Source organism: Megascapheus bottae, chromosome X (assembly GCF_031878675.1).
Source record: "Megascapheus bottae isolate mThoBot1 chromosome X, mThoBot2.hap1, whole genome shotgun sequence".
Taxonomy (NCBI): domain Eukaryota; kingdom Metazoa; phylum Chordata; class Mammalia; order Rodentia; family Geomyidae; genus Megascapheus; species Megascapheus bottae.
The window spans coordinates 26,519,178-26,525,882 of record NC_143547.1 but is presented as its reverse complement, the minus strand read 5'-3'; the positions used below and the strand labels follow the sequence as shown (position 1 = coordinate 26,525,882).

Sequence of the window (6,705 nt, the reverse complement as noted above, 5' to 3'; positions counted from 1 at the left end):
TATTCCTCTTCCACCAAACAGTGGACCTACATATTTAAATCTATATTTAAAATGCTTTTTTAATATATAAAAGGATCTATCAAGTAAAATTTTACTATGGATATGAGACTACTTTGTTAGGTTGGCCTGGGGAAAAATGGCCGCTTCCCTTTGCTCTCTCTCCATGTACATGAGGCCCTCCCTAGAAGTCCCTACTCACACTTGTAACCCAGGTAACTGGTATACCTGGGGGCAGTGGGTCCCCCAGGCTCTGAGTTCATTGCTGCAGCTGCACCTTCTTCCTGCACTCTCCCTATGAAATCACTGTCCATCATTAGTTCCCACTCCTTGCAGCCCATGCAAACCCTTGCACCCTCCATCTCATACAGGCCTGCAGGTGACCAAAGGAACTCCACCTTGGATTTCTCACCTTTACCATTGCTGGCTGTACATCCACTACACCACCTCTTCTCTACATCTGGTGAGTAACTTCCTTCTACAGGACATCTGTTTGTCTATCTTTTCCAACATGGTACCATGTCAGAGGGGACCCTCCCATGCGTTTTATGGCCACTTTCTTCTCATTTCGGGGATACCTGAATTCAGAATTTGATTCTGCATCCGTGTAGACCCCCCTCTATGTGCTTATTGGACTCCTACACCCTCACTATATGACTCCATAAGCTGAAATGACATTTTTTTGCCAGTCCTGGGCTTGAGCTCTGGACCTGAGCACTGTCCTTGGACTTTCTCAAGGCTAGAACTCTACCACTTGAGCCTCAGCACCACTTCTGGCTTTTTTTTCTATGTATGTGGTACCAAGGAATCGAACTCGGGTCTTCATACATGCTAGGCAAGCACTCTACCACTAGGCCAAACTCCAGGCCCTGAAATGACTTATTTTTATTGCAACAATTTCTGCCAATACAGTAGTAAATGGACAGAGGATACACTTAGGCTTTTTTTGCTCTCCTTGCTCATCTTTGTCTCTTTCTCTCTCCTGTTTCCTTCCTCCCAGCTGACAACCTTTTGGCTTGAGCCCTTGAGAGACACAGACTGGGTCCTGGGGGCCCCCTTCTAGGTTCCCTCTTGAAGGCTAGTCATCCTGGCTTGAATTCTCTTGGCTAAAAATCTCTCCCTCTCCCTCTCCCCACCCCCTCTCTCTTGAGAGCACTCACAGTTACTGTGTGATCCTTCCTTTTTGCTTGTCTATTTGCTTGTTTGCTTACTCAATAAAGCTCCATCAAGCTTTCTTACTATCATGATTTGTCCAGAAATTCAACATCTTTGCCATGTGTTAGGCCTTCATATGACCCTCCAACCCTTCTAGAAAGTGTTCAAAGTCAATTTGTATTCAAATGTATCTCTACCAAAATCATTTCAAAGGTTTTCTGGTAACTACTTATGGCTCCACAGGCCAAAGAGGGCAAAAGGCAATTTTAGACTGAAGTCACAAAGAAGCTCACTAGATTTAGGTGTGAGTAAATGTCTCTAATGCATAGATAAAAGTAGGTAAGTATGTAAGCCACTTTGTATACAGAGCTGACAATAGTTTCAATCTTAAGTATTATCCTAAAGTGCTATATTCAGTTAATTAGTTGATGTTTCAAAACTCTCATCATGGGGCCGGCAGTTTGGCCTAGTACCTAGCATGCACAAAGACCCAGGTTCGATTCCTCAGTACCACATACACAGTAAAAGCGGAAAGTGGTGCTGTGGCTCAAGTGGTAGAGCTCTAGCCTTGAGAAAGCCCAAGGACAGTGCTCAGGCTCTGACTTCAAGCCCCAGGACCAACAAAAAAACCCACAAAAAAACCCTCTCATTAGATTTGCTATTGAGTTTTGTCATTGCAGATTTTATCCCCTGCAGCATTTAGTCACACCCACAGAGGAATAAGTAACTCTTTCAAGTATTATTGGTCAAACTATTTTTTTTTGTCAGTCATGGGGCTTGAACTCTTGGCCTTGGCATTGTCCCTAAGCAGTTCAGCTCAAGGCTAGTGCTCTATCATTTGAGCCACAGCTCCACTTCCAGTTCTCTGGTAGTTAATTTGAGATAAGACTATCAAGGACTGGCTTTGTACTGCGATCTTCAGATCTCACCCTTCTGAGTAGGTAAGATTATAGTCGTGAGACACCAGCGCCTGTTATCTTCTATTCTTAATAAGTTCCAGGTAAGTGTTGCTCGTAAGTGTTGCTTATGAACTTTCTTTTATTCTCCTTACTGCTTTAGTTGAGAGTAAAAAGGATCTCATGGCAAATAACTCACTTGATCTGTTACCCTGCCTCTCCAATGTGAGACCTGCCATCAGTCAATTGGTACATGCAATCCTAGCTACTAGCAAAAGTGCCAACTGGGAGGCCAGGAGCATGGGCTAGTGGTAGATTGCTTGCCTAGCATGTACAAAGACTGGGAGGGGAGTGGTCGGTACCACATACATAGAAAAAACCAGAAGTGGTGCTGTGGCTGAAGTGGTAGAGCTCTAGCCTTGAAAAAGCCCAAGCGCAGGCTCTGAGCTCAAGCCCCGGGACTGGTAAAAAATAGTGCCAACTGGGACAAGCCATTCAAGCAACGAGCACCTAGACCCCTGGGATAAAGCTAGTCCTAGTGACAGGGATCATAGAGAGGAATACGAGGGGATGGCATCAGATCCTAAATGATGTCACTTTCTCCCTGCCCTTTAAAATTAACCAGAGCCAAGAATAAAAAGAAATCAGTTAATAAGCATGCTTTATTTAATGTTCATAGCTGTTTTTCTTCTAAATGGACAGGAACTTTTAGTGAATCTTAGACTCAGAATAGTTTGCCTCTGCACTTTCCAGGGTCTCTCATCCAAATAGTCCAGACATCTACAGTACAGACATCTATAGTCCATTACAGGACATGTTCAAGTCCTTCCACTGGGCCCTTAACTACTCCAATCAAATCCAGCCTCAACTTCTGACTGCTTATTATTATTTTTTTGGCCAGTCCTGGGGCTTGAACTCAGGGCCTGGGCACTGTCCTTGGGCTTTCTCAAGGCTAGCGCTCACTACTTGAGCCACAGCACCACTTCTGGCTTTTTCTGTGCGTGTGGTACCAAGGAATTGAACCCAGGGCTTTGTGCATGTGAGGCAGGCACTCTACTGCTAGGTCATGCTCCCACCTGACTGCTTATTCTTAACCTGTCTACAATGCTCTCCCCTACTCAGTCACCATATGGTGTTCAGAAGTAGCTAGGGACATGATCCACCAGCTTCAGGGCTGCCTGGAATACAGGAGATAGGAACTAGCCAAATCACCCAGCTTTTTCTTCTCCACGCTAACCAGACTGCTGTCCTTCCTTCTGCCATTTGTAAGCCCTTTAATATCTTTTCTTATTTTTCAACCCATGCCTCGTAAAATTTCTTTCAGATTTCATCCCAATGCACATACATGCATGGATCAAAGAACTGTTACTGCTACCTTTTTCAGGATAGGAGGGCATCCCTGCCCTAATGTTGATGCCCCCTACCAACAGGAAGTAGCCAAAGAGAATCAATACCCCTTTATAACTATAAAAAGGCTGGAATGTTAGGTCTACCAGGAAAAGTGGCCCCTTCCCTTTGTTTTTCCTCCATGCACATGTGCTTCTTTCCCTAGATGTCCTGGCCCAGTACCTGTGTAACCCAGGTAACTGGCATACTTAGGAGCAGTGCAAGGTCTCCCAGGCTCTGAGATCATTGCTGTGGCCACACCTCCTCCCCACCCTCTCCCTATACAATCAGTCTTCATCATTAGTTTTCCCCTCTTGCACAACTGTACCCCTGCTACCCACTATCTCATGTGGGTCAGCAGTTTACTCTCCCCCCCAATAAACTCTCTTCCACCTGAACCAAGTGGTGGTCTCCTTTCGATGGACCTTACATAAGTGACTTAGATATTTTATTGCACTTAATCTTCTTTATAAATACACCAGGAATTTTACAGATGAGTCTGCAACTTATTTTACTAGAGCTCATTCCAAGATGACATATAAGAGGCATGTCAGCCTAAGTTTGTTTAATACAGGAAGGACTCCTGGATTTTATATTAATATGTAATTTCTAAACTTACAATTTTTGAACTTTTTAAAGTTAGATAAAATTTATGATTACTATATTATTAAGATGCTATTTATAAATCTTGTAATTGCTGTATAAAATAAGGGCAATTACTTAAATGTGTGCTTTGATTTATAGTCAACACAATTCAAACAGATTAAATTCATTTTAAGCAATTAATCCCACTTATAAGCTTATTTGATTGCCCATTTTACTCTACATTCATAAATTTAATATCTTTGAACTTTTCAAGCTCTTCAAATGCATGACAAGCCCTAAGTATAATCCTAACAAATAGAATTTACCAGCCAGTTTAATGACTCTAATGGAGATAATTAAAATAAAATGTCTGTAATTTTGCTGAATTTTAATTTTCACAAACATTTCAAATTGTTAATACACTTAGCAAAATGCTCTTACACTTTTCTATCTGAAATTACAAATCAAAGTCAGTAGAGGCTAAGCTGACAGAATTTCTAATGTGCCAAAGTTTCTTGCAAAATTATTATTATTTTTAATTTAATTTAATATAATTCTTATTACTGAGGTGTTCTAAAAAGGGATTACCATTTCATAAGTCAGGAAATAAGTATTTTTTGGACAGTGTCACCTAAAGTGATTATTTTTAATTTACACAAAACTATTATTTACTATGATGATTTATTTTAACATTCTAAATTGTCCTGAGGTTTGAAAAATTGCTCCAAATAAGGAAGAAAATGTATCATATTACATGGACTGAGGTGGCTTTTATCTTCAAGATGTGCTTCTTTACTAGTGACAGTTTAAGATCAAGAAGAAGGATGATTCTGAACTCAGCAGGATCAGGAATGGCCTCAATGTGTGATGGTGAGTCCTTCCTATATAAACACATATGTTTCCCCAGCAACAACACCCCACACACCAATTTTCTTTCTTCAGGGAGTGGCACTGCCGGGCCACTTAGGCTGGTTTAAACTGGCTTCTTGTGGTTTCTTCTTAGGCTGGTTTAAACCAGTTCTTTGTGGTTTTTCTCTGGAAGGCCCTCCCTGAAACAAAACAAGCTAAAAGAAGGCAAATCATCTTTAAAGAGGCAGCAACTCTTCCCCACAAGTTATAGAAGCCTTCGCCTAAAAGCATCTGCTTAGTGGCCCACAAAGAGACATTTACTTCTCTGGATCTAGACCAGAGGGAGGAAAAGTTCAAGGATCATTCAGGAGGCTCCTTTGAAACTCCACCTGCCTGTGGGCCTGCCTCATTTCCCCATTTCTCTTATAATTTTTCCCCCTTTTCCACAGGAACTGAGTACCTGTGCATGCTAGATAAACACTGAGATACATTTATTTTTAAAATAAATAGGTGGGGGGAGGGAAATGGGTACCAAGACATGTGAAAGGGTATCAATGTATGTGAATTAATGCACCTTCTATCTGGCAAATATCATGTAACCCTTTTACTAATTACAATAAAAAAAAATAAAGGAAAAAAAATAAAATAAATAGGTGGTTCTTTTTTCATCATGGTTCCTAACTGTCTTAGTTCTTTGTGTGCCAGCTGAAAAGTCAGTGATTATTTTCTTTTAATTATATTTTTATTATTTTAATATAGTTTTTTTGGGCGGTCTGGGCCTGGGTACTGTCCCTGAGCTCTTCGGCTCAAGCCTAATGTTCTACACTTGAGTCATAGCACCACTTCCGGTTTTCTGGCGGTTAATTGGAGATAAGAGTCTCACAGACTTCTGTGCCTGGGCTGGCCTTGAACCTCAATCCTCAGATCTTAGCCTCCTGAGTAGCTAGGATAACAGGCCTGAGCCACCGGCACCTGGCATTTTTATTGTTTTAAGTAGTTGTACAAAGGCGACACAATTCAACAAACCAATTTGTGAATACAAAACATCTTGACTAGGCTGGAAGTTTGACCTAGTAGTAGAGTGCTTGCCTAGCATGTACGAAGTCCTGGGTTCAATACCTCAGTACCACATGCATAGAAAAAAACTGAAAGTGGTGCTGAGGCTCAAGTGGTAGAGCTGTAGCCTTGAGGAAAACCCAAGGACAGTGCTCAGGCTTTTATCTTGAAGATAAAAGCCACCTCAGTCCATGTGATATGATACATTTTCTTCCTTATTTGGAGCAATTTTACAAACCTCAGGACAATTTGGAATGTTATAATAAAATAAATCATCATATTAAATAATATTTTGTGTAAATTAAAAATAATCACTTTGGGTGACACTGTCCAAAAAAATGCACATTTCCTGACATAAAATGGTAATCCCTTTGATCCTTGTCTCCCCTTTCATCATTCTCCCCAATCTCTCCCAACCTCACTCCTCTTAATTTTCTTAATTTTGTAGTCTATGCAATCGAATTTTACAACTTCATTCTCCCCCCGACTTCCTCTCTTTATAGATCTTCCCCACCCCCATCTTCCAAGCACCAATTTTTTGGAATTCATTTTGTTGGACTGTGAGTTAATCTTTTTAAATTTTGCCATTTGGGTTCTCTCGTGAGCATCCTATATTTTAGTTAATACTTTTGTATACATTTGCATACAACCTGATGTGTTTGCTCATAGTATCTATAAAATAATTATAGCTTTCATACATGAGAGAATATATGAATCCTTTGTCTCTCTGGACCAAGTCAGTGATCATAATACTTGACTAAATAAGACTGAGTTTGAATCT

At 40.8% G+C, this 6,705-nt stretch overlaps 1 long non-coding RNA gene across 1 annotated transcript; it reads left to right on the top strand.

Annotated features, from left to right (window-relative positions):
* Window positions 1-372: 372 nt before the first annotated feature.
* Window positions 373-6,480, top strand: LOC150040629 (uncharacterized). The gene is made up of 3 exons (XR_016533792.1): window positions 373-460; window positions 4,729-4,889; window positions 6,428-6,480. It is a non-coding gene; the product is annotated as an uncharacterized LOC150040629 (long non-coding RNA).
* Window positions 6,481-6,705: the final 225 nt, after the last annotated feature.